The sequence below is a fragment of the Linepithema humile genome, chromosome 4 (assembly GCF_040581485.1).
Source record: "Linepithema humile isolate Giens D197 chromosome 4, Lhum_UNIL_v1.0, whole genome shotgun sequence".
In the NCBI taxonomy this organism is placed as follows: domain Eukaryota; kingdom Metazoa; phylum Arthropoda; class Insecta; order Hymenoptera; family Formicidae; genus Linepithema; species Linepithema humile.
Genome location: NC_090131.1, coordinates 9,806,965 through 9,823,337, shown reverse-complemented (window position 1 = coordinate 9,823,337; position 16,373 = coordinate 9,806,965). Strand labels below are relative to the sequence as shown.

Genomic DNA, 16,373 nt, shown 5'->3' with positions numbered 1-16,373 from the left:
CGAACACTTGCAACGCGACGTAGCGAGCCACAGAAGGGCCCTGCTGCACTATTATCAAATGGACACAAGCACCTCTTTTTTAACGATTAAAATCTTTTTAAAAGCAATAAAATGAAAAGAGATGTTTTAATATTTTATCAGGAGTGTATTTATCATAAAATAGTGCAGTTAATTATACTAGAAAATATCTATACCTCATTACCATTTTTTATCAAAAATTAAAACATAAAATAACAATTTTAATAATGTAAAAATTAAAAAAAAACCGTCATTTTTACGTGCTTAGATATTTTACTAGGATTTTGTATTTACATTACTATCTAGCTAAATTTTGATAAAATTAAATACACCATTTTATTCTATAAAAAACAAAGAAAAGAATATACCATTAATGTGTTTAATACTATTTTTTTATTATTACGTAATTATTGTACATTATACTTTGTACATTATGGTGGGAGTTTTGATAATATTAACATAAAATAGAAAAATATTTTTTTACAAATTGTAATATGTATTAAAAAATCAAGAAATTTTAAGAAATTCAAGATTCTTGAATTCAAGACAAGAAATACAAATGTCAAGAAATGATCAAAACAAGAAAAACAAAATTTCTTGTCTTGCAAATCAAGACAAGACAAGAAATGTTCTTCAAGACAAGGAATCCTGTCTTGATGAAACACTAAGGACCGTCCGGCGAGTGTCCGCCGGTGTTTATTGATAACGTTTATCGGCGCTCTATGCGCCCTTTGGGCCGTTTCAACCAACGTGGTTTAAGAAATTAAACCCTAGTGACATTCGGTTATCTTAACTTAATCTGAATATTGGTTTCTACCAATTATTTAAGGGCATTTAAATATCTGTAAACCGAGTTTAAGTTAAACGGTTGAGATCGACCGTTTAAAGTAATTAAACATTGGTTTTAAGAAATGTTACTAGCAATACTCTATTTTTATTTCTATATACCATATCATCAAATATGTATCCTGATCTTTATTGGATATCATCTTGTTATTGTGCCCCTTTTTGAGGGCACGGGTTCGAGATCTGCTGCTAAGGGAGTTAGGCCGGGAATCCGGGAAATAATTTTTTGTTTTAAATAAAACAATCTTCCGTATATTTATTGGTCTCATTATTTTACAAGTTCCCTTATTAACAGATAACCCAAGTTCCGTTTCAGGAATCCTGGTCTTAGTTTAGTTTCACGGAGCCTCAAGTTACTCGTATTTGCTTCAGCGATTCGTTATAATACGCGATCTTCTTAATTCGTGGTCCCGACGGACATACGTCCGGTCCGCTTGATGGTTAGTTTTCGATTCGCCGTCATGTTCTCGCGACGGCAATTTTATAGTCGCGAAACTGCAATTGATTGCAGTTTTGAAGGTCTTTCGATCGAACTTGCTGACGGATTCTTGATAGTTCGTCAGCATTTTCGCGTTAGGAACGAATTGGGTTTTGTTTTACGCTGCGCGATTCTCCGGTGTCTCGTACGAGCCGGAAACGCACTGAATCGTCAGCGTTCTTATTCGATATCGTAATCAGATATGTAATAGATATTCTTATATAATTATATTTTATTAATATATATATTTTATTAATTAATAATTGGTTGTGGTTGTCTGAATTCACAACGTCGTCAAAATTCAAACTCGACATTCATTGACAGTGTTTGACACGTTATAGATACGTTAAAAATAATTGTAAAAAATAATAATTATTATTTTGTTGATGTGGCGTATTTTAATCCTTCGTGGTTCTCAGATTCTAATGATGAAAATATTGAACAATTAGAACGAAGAAGAAAAAGATTTAAACAGCGAGTTAATTATTTTGAAACATATTAGATGACATCGAATTTAAAATGCGATTTAGATCAAATAAAGATTTGGTATAATTAATATTGGAACATATTAGAAAAGAGTTAGAATTTTTGACAAATAAGTAAATTCTTTAGTATTATTTTATAATTATAATTACAAGTTTAAATTATATATATATATATTTCCTAAAAATAATGCAGTATCTCCTATGAAGCAATTATTATTAACACTACGTATTTATGCTACCGGATCATTTCTTATAACAATTATATTAAGAAATATATTTTGATATTTAATTAAATAACAATTAGATTATATTATCAGAATGATTATTTGAATATTAATTAGAAAAATATTGAAATTAAAACGTAACATAATATTATATAACTATTTAGCATTACTCAAATTATGTTCATAGCAGATATTGTGTAATATTCCACAAAAGGCATAAGATAAAAATATTATCTGTACATCATACATTTATACAACCAAATTTTCTCATCCGCAAAAAATTTTCTAATTTTTTTTTACATTGTTCCAGCAATTTTTTAAACTCTCTGATGTTCTAAATTTGGTTGAGGACATACTATTAAACAAATTTTCTATTATTTTTAAATTTTTTTCTTTGTCTTTTGAGGTTACCATGTCAGACTTCTTGTTTTCTATCACATTTTTATATTTGAAAATTAAATCGATCAAAATATTTTTTTCTGCTATTGAAAAATTTAACACTTGTTTACGTTTATTACTTATAATACTCATTATTAAAGTTAAAATATTATTTTATATGCTCAAAATAACTTATACTGAGCCGTTTCCAGCAACGTGATTTAAGAACTCAATAATAGTCAATAATAGAAGTCAATTTAAAGTCAATAATATCAATAGTTTCATATTTTCGATTAGAGATAAGAATCAATGTTAGACTGGAGATCCTAGTTCTAGGGTCTCTAATATTAAACCAATCAGCGTTCTGTCTTCAAATAATTTCAGAGTTAGGAGACTTATAGCGTTTTCGAATAAACGGGGTTTGAACGATCTAGGGTTGATCAATCACTATTTTACTATAAATGCAAGTCTTTCATTGGTGGAGAGGTTGCAATGACGTCATTAACCAATCTTGGGTCGTTCAAATCCTGTATAATCGAAAACGCTATTATAGTATAGGTTTAGTTAATCGTTCTCGATGTAATCGTGGTAGAAACCAATCAGCATTAACTTTGGTTTAAACTCAGGTTTAACCGAGGGTTTACTACACTGCCATTTAGGTAAAGTTGTACCGCTCTATCAAAATTTACAACGCTAACACGCGCAAAAAGTAAAGCGGTAAAGAAAGAAATTTTGTTGTATCATATTTGTTTCTTTTAACGTGTTAACTTTCTAAAATTTAATTTTTCATCTTTAATGTGTTTTAGTTTCTCTAGTAATAATCGCAACGATTATTCAAGTCCGTCATAATTGAAACGCTGTAAACTCAAAATTAGTAAAAATGCGCGCAATCAATTCGATCAATAAGTTATGATGGTACGTATATATGCTGTCATTACCCACTGAACCGCGCCTATCCCTGCAAAGTATGCCGCGCAACCCGTCATACTGCCCAATATGTATATGCAACACCCTGTACATAAACACATAAAGTAATAAAAGTATGTTACAATAAAGAATAAGACAAGTCGGACAGAGACGGTTTTCTCATGGGCTGGCAATATAAAATAAAACAAGCCAAAAGCGGTTTTCTCGTAGAGGCATTTATAATAAATAAAGCTAAAGGTAATGTGTATGTATGTTTTCTCGTGGACTGGCAAATTTTAACAAATATAATCAGCACAATGTAACATCAGCTGACAATTTAGAAAAAGAAAAGCCAAAGGCAAGATCTAACGTCAGCTGGCAAATTTTTATAAATAAAGTCAGAGGCGATGTATCGTGGACTGACAATTTTTAATAAATATATGTAGTCAGAGGCGATCTAACGTCAGCTGACAATTTAGAACAGAACTTGGCACAATCTGCACATTTCAGTCGATTTCCGTAAGCTAACGCCTACCGTCTCCCTACTACGTCTTGAGACAACGCGTGTTCTGCCTCAGATACGGCGCATCTGTAACGTGTGTAAGATTTCTTAGCGTATGCACAGTCAGAAAGTAGGATAACCGAATCGCTGAAGGCGTTAGTTGTCGGGATCAAGGACGAGCTCACAAACAAGAATATGTTTAAAACAGTAACGTCGTTTTTCTAATAAGATCTCCACCGGAGAATATACGTTTACTTCATCAATTATGTTTTTATTCGCGGAATACGTGATCATTCGACATGTATATATATATAATGTAACGTTCACTTAGCTTATGCTACCCAATAACTCTCTCATGTCCCTTCGCAAAGCCCTTGTCCTGCCTCAGGCCTTAATATTCGCTTTCTATTATTTCAGCACACCAAAATTCTCAGTCCATCAAGAATCGGAGATCTCGCCTGGCTCCTTTCCTTTTCTTCTCCAAATACTTTCACGTTCACACTTCTTTTTATATTCAACTAACTAACTCGAACTTACGACCACAAAAAAGTTCCACGTACTTCGCTACCTCCCTTTTATCCTCTTTTTCATCGAACCTTCTCGAAGATTTTTCTATCATGCCCAATCAAAAATCGCCAGGCACTGTCCGGTGGCCGATGCCCCCTTTTATACCTAATTTCACTACGTCCTAATCGGCTAATCTACCATCTTTACCGACTATCGGCAACTCATCTCCTAATTTTTTTACACGTGATATGGTTCCGTGCCCTCTGACTACCAAATATCAATTGTGATGTCCCGACTATGGTAAAATTCAATGAACAGAACATTATTAAAGAGATCAAGTCCATCTAAAATTCATCCAAAGAGCAAGATTGAAGTTATGATTAGTGTTAACTGTATTATTAGTTATAAAAATATTAATTATACTATAGCTATAAGAATACTGCATAATTGAACAATGCATTGAACAAATAAGTGAAGAGATAAGAATAAAATAAGCAAAGGTTACCAGACATCCATCTTATCCGTCGGCTATCTTCTATAAACGAAAACGAGCTGCATATCAACTTCCAGCCAAACGATATTCCAACGTATCAAGAAGCCGATGTAACGATTAAAAATTTATGCGATACTCTCGAGGGCCTACTCCCCACCACAAGAGGACCAACGTACATCATTGCTCGTGAGACAGTTCTCTTCCAGCAGACTCACTGTTAGGTCATATTAAGTTCTATATACTATTTTTCTCTGCATTGTTCAGTTGAAAACACTGAGTTATTTGGTTTATATTTAGCAGTGTAATATCTGCATTATTAAGACGTATCTATAAGGCTTTGCTCCTAATTAAAATTAGGTAAGCTAATTTAATCTATTTTATTTGATTTTATTCATATCCTTTTCATACGATAGATTGTTGTACCTCCTGTATCCCTAGTAAACACGGTGAATGCAGGATGACTAAAAAATAAGGAGACATTTCAAATTTCGCGCTAATAGTCGATATTACAGAATTCTCTACACACGTCTAGTGACCAGACGTAACACAATGCTTTAAGGCGATGCTGGAGTAGTACTGTTTTACCGACGAAAAATTAATTTCGTAGTTTAAGAAAATTTTTTTATTGCATGTATAGAATTACAAATCCTTTTAGGTGATTAAAGTATACATGCTAAAGAATCGGCTGGTATAACATTTAAAACAAAAAACAGAAAAAAATTTGGAAATTTTACCGACAAGCTGTCGGTGCATACAAATATTTGTTTAATATAAAAATTATACAGCTTGCAGGTGCAAAATTAACATTCCGGCCGAAAGAGAATATATCAAAGATTAATAGGGAACTGTTAGAATTGAGTTCAGAGATGTAGTCTAAAAATGTTTCCTGAATTAGAATTTATGCAAAGCATGCGTGCAATATAGACGATAATGAGGTAAAAAAGGGCAATAGATCAGTTCCGGGATTTTGGGATAGAGGCGCTATACAGTTCTCAGTGCTATCTGTCATATACAGAATTTTTTAGGTTAGTTATGTGTGTGTCAGTTGTGTGTGTGCGTGTGTGTTTGTGTTATGTGCTACGAAACCCGGCTGAAAAAAATGAGTTGAAGGCACTCTAAAGGATAAAAAAGTGTATGTATTATACATAAATTTTGCAACATTTTTGCAAACATTTACATTATTTAGTTACATACATTAATATTCTAATTTCTGTGAAATACTTTTATTCAAGTGCTTTATGTGTATATATTATGTATATTATGTGCTCCATATTATGTATATTCACATCAAAGTATCTATGTAAAAAGTTAATATTATTTTATATATTGTCTATATTTTTATAATAAATGTATATGTCATATAACTTATTTATAAAGCATAAAATATAAAGGTATTTTTAGCTTCTTGTATTTATTATTTGTAAAAAATCTTGTTTAAAAAAAGCATTAATTTTGTGACTTGCAATAATCTGTTTCAATATATACTTCTTTTAAATACTTACAATTAGCCTTATTTTACCTTGGTATCTAAAATACACATCAAAATATAAAATTAATTTCTAATTCAGTAGAAAGAAAACATTGTAATCTTACATCAGAGAGGAATGGTAAAATATCATGTATATGTAATAACAAATAAATCACTTTTCCACTGACATTATACACAACTTTGCAGAAATAAATTTATTCTGTGAATTTTGAATGTGTAGTGCAGTTTAAAACACACAGTCGAAATATGTCTATATTTTTGAAATAATAGTTCTGATTTTTCATGAATCACGGTGGTTTTATAAGATGTTCAATTTTAACAGTTTTTATTGGACTGTACTTTAGACAATATTATATTTTGCCATTTCTTTCTGTTGTAAGACAAGAATGTTTCTTTTCTACTGTAATAGAAATACATTTTTGATTTTGATACGTATTTTAAATACCAAGTTAATCACATAAAATAAGGCTAATTGTAAGTATTTAAAAGAAGCATATAATAAAACAGATTATTGCAAGTCACAAAATTAATGTTGTTTCTTTTATCAAGATTTTTTTACAAATGATAAACACAAAAAATTAAAAATATCTTTATATTTCATGCTTTAGAAATAAAAAATATGGCATATATCATATACATTTATTGTAAAAAGAGTATATAAAATGATGTCAATTTTTTAGAAAGATATTTTGATATGAATATAAATAATATGGAGCATATAATATACATTATATATATATATATATATATATATATACATAGAGCATATGACGTAATAAAAGTATCTTACAATAAAGAATAAGACAAGCCAGAGGCGGTTTTCTCGTGGACTGGCAATAATAAACAGACTGGCATTAGAGAATTCTTATTCTTCTCTTCAAGCCAGAGGCGGTTTTCTCGTGGACTGGCAATAGAGAATAAGACAAGCCAGAGGCGGTTTTCTCGTGGACTGGCAATAGAGAATAAGACAAGCCAGAGGCGGTTTTCTCGTGGACTGGCAATAGAGAATAAGACAAGCCAGAGGCGATTTTCTCGTGGACTGGCATTAGAGAATTCTTATTCTTCTCTTCAAGCCAGAGGCGGTTTTCTCGTGGACTGGCAATATAAAATAAGACAAGCCAGAGGCGGTTTTCTCGTGGACTGGCATTAGAGAATTCTTATTCTTCTCTTCAAGCCAGAGGCGGTTTTCTCGTGGACTGGCAATATAAAATAAGACAAGCCAGAGGCGGTTTTCTCGTGGACTGGCATTAGAGAATTCTTATTCTTCTCTTCAAGCCAGAGGCGGTTTTCTCGTGGACTGGCAATAGAGAATAAGACAAGCCAGAGGCGGTTTTCTCGTGGACTGGCAATAGAGAATAAGACAAGCCAGAGGCGGTTTTCTCGTGGACTGGCAATAGAGAATAAGACAAGCCAGAGGCGATTTTCTCGTGGACTGGCATTAGAGAATTCTTATTCTTCTCTTCAAGCCAGAGGCGGTTTTCTCGTGGACTGGCAATATAAAATAAGACAAGCCAGAGGCGGTTTTCTCGTGGACTGGCATTAGAGAATTCTTATTCTTCTCTTCAAGCCAGAGGCGGTTTTCTCGTGGACTGGCAATATAAAATAAGACAAGCCAGAGGCGGTTTTCTCGTGGACTGGCATTAGAGAATTCTTATTCTTCTCTTCAAGCCAGAGGCGGTTTTCTCGTGGACTGGCAATTTAGAATTACAAAAGCCAGAGATGATCTAACGTCAGCTAACAATTTTTAATAAATATATTCAGAGGCGATCTAACGTCAGCTGACCGTTTAGAAAAAAGAGAGCTAAAGACGATTTATTCGTGAACTGGCAGATTTTAATAAATATTGTCAGAGGCGATCTAACGTCAGCTGACCGTTTAGAAAAAAGAGAGCTAAAGACGATTTATTCGTCAACTGGCAGATTTTAATAAATATTGTCAGAGGCGATCTAACGTCAGCTGACCGTTTAGAAAAAAGAGAGCTAAAGACGATTTATTCGTGAACTGGCAGATTTTAATAAATATTGTCAGAGGCGATCTAACGTCAGCTGACCGTTTAGAAAAAAGAGAGCTAAAGACGATTTATTCGTGAACTGGCAGATTTTAATAAATATTGTCAGAGGCGATCTAACGTCAGCTAACAATTTTTAATAAATATATTCAGAGGCGATCTAACGTCAGCTAACCGTTTAGAAAAAAGAGAGCTAAAGACGATTTATTCGTGAACTGGCAGATTTTAATAAATATTGTCAGAGGCGATCTAACGTCAGCTAACAATTTTTAATAAATATATTCAAAAGCGGTCTAACGTCAGCTGACGGTTTAGAAAAAAGAGAGCTACAGACGATTTATTCGTAAACTGACAGATTTTAAGAAATACGTATTTCTTTTAGTTAGTATTTTACTACACGTGTGGTTTGTTTATGTTTTATCGGATAATTTATAAGCATACATTTAACCTTTTTTCTCGCAATTGAAATTCTATCGTATGGCTGTATGATGTACATACAAGACGAAATAGACCTATACAAGGTGTCTAATAGATATAAATTAGATATGATAAAATATTTGATTTGAAAAATGTATGTATAATACTATATACCTAATTGGAAAAATATGTTATATGCTTTCCCTATTTTTATTCTTATGTAATTAATACAAAATAAATAAATAAGTTAATTAATTATTCAATACATGCATATACATATTGAATATAGTTATCTTTATTTTGTATTTTATGTAACTGAAATGATATATACTCTCATTATTTCAGTCATTATCACATAAAATACAAAATAAAGATAACTATTTATTCAATATATATGTGTATGTATATATATATATATATATATATATATATATATAAATTAATTGATTAATTAGTTATTTTGTATTTATTACATAAGGATAAAAATATGAAAAGTATGACATTTTTCTTCAGTGATATATATAGTATTATATGTATATTTTTCATTTATTATTTTGTCATATTTAGTTTGTATTTATTTGACACCTTGTATACGCCTATGTTTTCTCGGACATTATATTGCAGCCTTGCGACGAAATTTCAGTCGAGGAAACAAACGCAAGCATCGTTTGTTTACTAACTTCCGATGACACACGTACACAGACCACACGTCAGTGTAGTGAGTTACCACTACAAACAAATGCGTACACATGGACCTACGCGGCGTAGGCTACGCCGATAATGTCGTTTCATTTTTAGTACCATCGAAATGATGGCGCTTTCGCGTCGGAGTTCGGCTGCCACTCCAGCATCCCCTTAAGGCGATGCTGGAGTAGTGCTGTTTTACCGACGAAAAATTAATATCGTAGTTTAAGAAAATTTTTTTATTGCATGTATAGAATTACAAATCCTTTTAAGTGATTAAAGTATACATGCTAAAGAATCGGCTGGTATAACATTTAAAACAAAAAACAGAAAAAAATTTGGAAATTTTACCGACAAGCTGTCGGTGCATACAAATATTTGTTTAATATAAAAATTGTACAGCTTGCAGGTACAAAATTAACATTCCGGCCGAAAGAGAATATATCAAAGATTAATAGGGAACTGTTAGAATGGAGTTCAGAGATGTAGTCTAAAAATGTTTCCTGAATTAGAATTTATGCAAAGCATGCGTGCGATATAGACGATAATGAGGTAAAAAAGGGCAATAGATTAGTTCCTGGATTTTGGGATACAGGCGCTATACAGTTCTCAATGCTATCTGTCATATACAGAATCTTTTAGGTTAGTTATGTCACATAACTTATGTGTATGTTAGTTGTGTGTGTGTGCGTGTGTGTTTGTGTTATGTGCTACGAAACCCGGCTGAAAAAAATGGGTTGAAGGCACTCTGAAGGATAAAAAAGTGTATGTATTATACATAAATTTTGCAACATTTTTGCAAACATTTATATTATTTAGTTACATACATTCATATTCTAATTTCTGTAAAATACTTTTATTTATGTGCTTTATGTGTATATATTATGTATATTATGTGCTCCATATTATGTATATTCACATCAAAGTATCTATGTAAAAAGTTAATATTATTTTGTATATTGTATATATTTTTATATTAAATGTATATGTCATATAACTTATTTATAAAGCATGAAATATAAAGGTATTTTTAGTTTCTTGTATGTATCATTTGTAAAAGAATCTTAATAAAAAAAAACATTAATTTTGTGACTTGCAATAATCTGTTTCAATATATACTTTTTTTAAATACTTACAATTAGCTTTATTTTATACGTTTACCTTGGTATCTAAAATACACATTAAAATATAAAATTAATTTCTAGTTCAGTAGAAAAAAAGCATTGTCCCGGTAAAAAATTTCTCATATATAATCATGTAGCATTTAATAGAGTTATACAATATTTTACATAATTGTGTAAAAATATGTATAATTATACAAGACGAAATATAAAACGTTATATTATGTTATATGTATATATATATATATATATATATATATATATAAGTGGAGCGACTGCAGTATAGAATTACATGTAAGTAAAAATAATATAAATATATAGCTCTTTTTCTTATTAAAATAATATTTTTTCACTAGTCAAGAGAGACGAATGTCGAGACTATTATACAAGAATATTAGGGTTCAAGATCGAACGATCGAGTGGCTTGTTGCTTTACAGAGCAAGGAAAAGAAGTCTAAAATTAAGTCTGTCAATTATTCCTTTCATAAGACAAAAACGGATGATCCTCATGGTAAAGCATGGGTGTTGTCAAAATCGGATAATTGCAATAAAGAAAATGTTACCATAAACATTACACCAGAGAGATTCTAGTTCAGTAATGAATTTGAAAGAATACACGAAAACTGGTTTCTTAATATTTCAAGCGTTACTATCTCAAAAGAAGTAATTCTGTTATTGCAATTGGGTGATAGATTTAATTTACCTATAACTAACGAAAAACTGATTTTTTTTTAATTTATCAAGAACATAGAAAAGAGCATAGAAAAGTTTGATAAAGAGACTCAATGTTCTGTGAGGAATAAAGCCGCTTCGATTATTAATAACTTCACTGTCTCTCGTAATAACAATGACTTTCTGGTGGAATCTTGGCTCAAAAGAACAAAAAAATTTATCAACGAAAATCCGGATATGATCTTTACAAAAGCTGATAAGGGAAACGTCACAGTTGCATTAAATAAAAATGACTATGTTAACAAAATGGAAGATATTCTTTCGGACACTAACACTCATCAGATAATTGAGAGGGATCCAACCAGAAAGTTAACGGAAAGCGTACGTTCTCTACTTTCAAGATGGAAAGGTAGAGGCTATATTGAAAAACATACATATTTCCATTTATTAAAAACGGACGGGATTTTACCCAGAGCTTATGGTTTATCAAAGATTCACAAAACGGGTTATCCACTCAGATTAATAGTTTCTTTCATTAACAGTCCTCTATACAATTTAGCTAAATACATACACGAATTACTTTACAATAGTATAAACAAACCAGACAGCCATATAAAAAACAATTTCAGTTTGGTTAAAAAATTAAACGGAAAACTTATTAACCCAGATATTTGCATCGCCTCTTAAGATGTGGTATCTTTATTTACTAACGTACCTATTGAAAATACAGGTAATAGCATTGAGAAACGGTGGAATCAAATAAGGGGTCATACTTCCATACCACTTAATGAATTGGTTATGGGTATTACTCTAGTCTTAAATTCTACGTTCTTTAGTTTTAACAATAAAATTTACAAACAGATCTTTGGTACACCAATGGGCTCTTTCTTATCTCCCATCATAGCGGACATTATTTTACAAGACCTGGAATGTTTAGCCATGGAACGTTTACCATGCACATCTTCGTTTTATTATAGATATGTTGACGACATCCTTATTGCAGTCCCATATAATTTACTAAATAAAACCACTACGATCTTCAATTCCATACATCCAAGGTTGCAATTCACACTGGAGGTTAGCGATAATAATCGGATAAATTTTCTCAATGTGTTAATTATAAATGACAACTCGAAGATTATATTGGACATTTTTCACAAACAGATATACTCGGGAAAATATTTAAATTTCCACTTACACCATCCTTTATCTCATAAAAAAGGTGTCATTTTTGGCATGGTCGATAGGGTTCTATGGCTCTCACATCCACGTTTTCAACAAAAAAATTTTGAAAACATAATAACAATTCTGTTAAACAATAGTTATCTACTAGATTTTATTTTCTCAAATATTAGAAACAGAATTAATTTTCACATACACAAAAATTTTAACAAAAATGACGATAAGAACAACGATAATAATAATAAAAAAAGGAAAATTTTTACGATTCCGTATGTAAAATATATATCTAAACAATTTTTTCAATTTTCAAAAATAAATGACTGTATGTTGGCCTTTTTATGCAACAACAAATTAAACAAAATCATAAAAACTGGAAAGGACCCTTTAGACAGGATGAACCAGTGTGATATTGTTTATAAGATTTCTTGTCAAGACTGTGACGCCACGTACATAGGACAGACAAAAAGACAATTACGGACTAGAATAAAACCTAACACAGAACGGATATCAATAAAAAATCAGGTTCCCCCTCAGTAATTTCTTGCCACAGGAAGGATTTCAATCATGACTTCAAATGGGACAAAGTTGACATACTAGACAGAGAACCGTGTTATAGTAAAAGATTAACTTCCGAAATGCTACATATAAAAAGACAGAGTACATGACTGAATAAACAGGAGGACACGGAATTATTACCTGACACATATCTTCCAATCCTTAAGAAATTCCCCACCCTTTAAAAATTTTTCCTTAATCTATCCCCTCTCCTCCTTCTTTCCTACATTTTGCCAGTCAAGCCTGGCTCACTGCCGTCGACGCATGTCTTATTTTATTTACTTGATACTTATTTCTAACGGATCTCCTAAGGTATATATCTTTTTCGAAACTAATTTATTTTTCGGTTTAGTTTTGTTTTTTCTTTTAATTTTTAACCTTATTTTTAATCTAATTTATTTTTATTTATTATTATATTTTTTTTACATTTTCTTAACTGAGTCAATTTTCTTTCCCAAAAAAATTTTTTAGTAATCTCTGATCTATTTCTCTTTCTGTTTGCAAGTTAGATGATCCATGGCTTCTCATAAGTTTAATATGTACTATCCATGTCAAAAAAAAGGTATTTATATATGATTAATGAATTGAATTCGTGAATTTCGTGTTTGGAGAACGTTCTTAACTCATCGTTTTTATATTAACAGGATGCGTTACCTAAATTATTCTGACTATCTTGTCAACGTTTTCCGACTAATGACAATTTTTTAATTTGTTACACTGAAGATGGCCACGTACTTTAGGCCAAAACATATGTAATGTTATAATAAAAGGAAAATTTGAGCAATTATAACTAGCTTCTGCTCTATCAGCTTACATGTAAGTACTTTTTATACATACTTATATATAATGTCCACAATATTTTATATATAATTATATATGAATCTCTAGTTAGTCTAATATATGATTATGTATAAGTCTTGCATCATGTATAAACATATATAAATAAGAAGCAAATTTGAGATATAGTTATACGCAATTGTATATGATTATGTATAAACGAGAAATTCTGGCTAATTGTGTCACTTTTTCCTTAATTTCACTTAATGCCTTGATTTAGAAATATTTTACTTTTCTAAAAGTGTCTATACCTTTTTCTTATCGCGCGCGTGCATGCAAGAGAGGAATATAAACAAAATAAAATAAAAAACACTATTTTACATTTATAAGAGATATATCCCACATAGCAAAGATCTCCCCAGGACATCCCAATTTGATCGAAATAGTCCCAGTTTGATCCAGAACAAAACGTTATCCGTAGGATTACCTAAGGATATCCCGTGTAGCATGTCCTGTGGATATCTTATGTACGATCTCCGCAGGACATCCCATTTTGATCAAAATGATTCGAATGATACAGATCGATAATAAATAGTTATTCGTAGGATTTCCTAAAGATATTTCTAGCACAAAAAATATACGTACATTAAAATTGCTGTTTCTTTAAATTTAGCAAAAGATTTCTAACATAAATATTTTTTAGTAAGACATTTTTTTGCTTAATTTGAACAGAGAACAAATTTAATTTTGTGTGCATGCGTAAACACACATATAACATACAAATATAATTTTAATCCGTCCATTTGTTAAGAGCAAAGTACAAGTATATATAGAGAAAATATTTATTTCTATTATATGACGATACTAGAACTTGGTCATCGAGTTCTTGGTTCGAGAAGCCAGTATATACAGTGATGGAAGAAAGTTCCGTAATGGTCAAATATCTTGGAAAATAATGATTATGGAAGAAAATGTTCAATACAAAAGTTTTAGTATATCAAATGGTCTATTATATGGTTATATTGAAATGACCTTCATGTGACCTTGAAAGACACCGCGAAGGTCAACTTTGAAATCTTAAATAGAATCTCCTATTTCTCTATTACATAATCTCTATTACATATTCTTAAAGCTGGTGTTAAGACGTTTCCGAAACAATATAATAAAATTATTTTTTATTAAGTACTTTTCGAGTTATGAGGCTTGAAAGTTACAGCATTTTGACATAAAATACAAAATATCTTGTAAAACATTCAATTTTTAGAAATCTTTCAGAAGAAAAAATATGTAATTTGCAACATGCAGCTGCATATTTTTTTTTAAAAGCAACAATGTGTTTTCTTTATATCAATTGATTCGTCTCATTATTTTATGCATAAAAGTATTAAGGTAAGATTCCTGAAAATTGAATGTTTTACAAGATATTTTGTATTTTATGTCAAAATGCTGTAACTTTCAAGCCTCATAACTCGAAAAGTATTTAATAAAAAATAACTTCATTATAGTGTTTCGGAAACGTCTTGACACCAGCTTTAAGAATATGTAATAGAAAATAGGAGTTTCCATTTAAGATTTCAAAGTTGACCTTTGCGGTGTCCTTCAAGGTCACATGAAGGTCATTTCAATATAACCATATAATAGACCACTTAATATATTAAAACTTTTGTATTAAACATTTTCTTCCATAATCATTAATTTCCAAGATATTTGACCGTTACGGAACTTTCTCCCATCACTGTATAAGATTACCGCTTTTTGATTACCTAACCTTTCTCGAATCGACAACTCGAATCAAATTCTAGTGTCGTAGATCGGTGAACATTGAGATTAACGCAGACAGTGAAGTGTGAGTTTTGTGCTATGATTCTCCCTTAAAAAACGGAAAAAGGCGCATAAGCGATAATATAAGGCGTCAGGAACTATTAAATTGACAGATAATTATTAAAATCTAAAATTATTATATCATATGCAGGTCATCTTTCTATATATATCATAAATAAGGTTATGTTTGAGAGATGTTGGTTAGTAGAACACCGCTACTACAATTTTTATTTATATATTTTATATTAATTTTTGTGCTATATATATATTTATAGCACAATTATATATATATATATATATATATATATATATATATATGTATATAATTTTTACAAATAAGTTAGTTTTACGTATGTAATATTATGTATATGTATAGTATAGTGAAAATAGGATTCAATATTATTGTTTTAAATTATATTGCAGGAAGAGTTTGCTTATTTACAGTAAAAAAAAGACTATAGATACTAAGAGATAGATACTAGATATTTAAGTCATCATTAATTATTGCGTAAACAAGGTAACATAATATTCTTAACTTATGGCATAAACAAGGTAACATAATACATGCATCTTTAAGAATAACTAGTTCTTTGAAAAATGACAAGAATTATGTATATGTAGGAAATATGAATGTTTGTTTTGTTAATAAATTTAGTGAATGTAAGTTTAGTGAATATATACTACGTATATATATATATATATATATATATATACACCCACACATACAAATACATAAACAAACACTTAAACACATAGATATTTACACTAATAAATCTATACATAATGCATATACATATAATACATACATTA

General features: G+C 30.6%; 1 protein-coding gene across 6 annotated transcripts in view; it reads right to left on the bottom strand.

Moving 5' to 3' along the window:
• The window catches only part of Oseg5 (intraflagellar transport protein Oseg5), a 323,588-nt gene that overhangs the window by 31,964 nt on the left and 275,251 nt on the right, over positions 1-16,373 (bottom strand). Inside the window, exon 16 of one of the 6 annotated variants that reach the window (XR_010889949.1) lies at positions 4,850-5,051. The exons of the other annotated variants lie outside the window; for them this stretch is intronic. The gene's annotated coding sequence lies outside the window, so the exon portion shown is untranslated. The remainder of the gene's footprint in view (positions 1-4,849; positions 5,052-16,373) is intronic. 6 annotated transcript variants of the gene reach the window in all.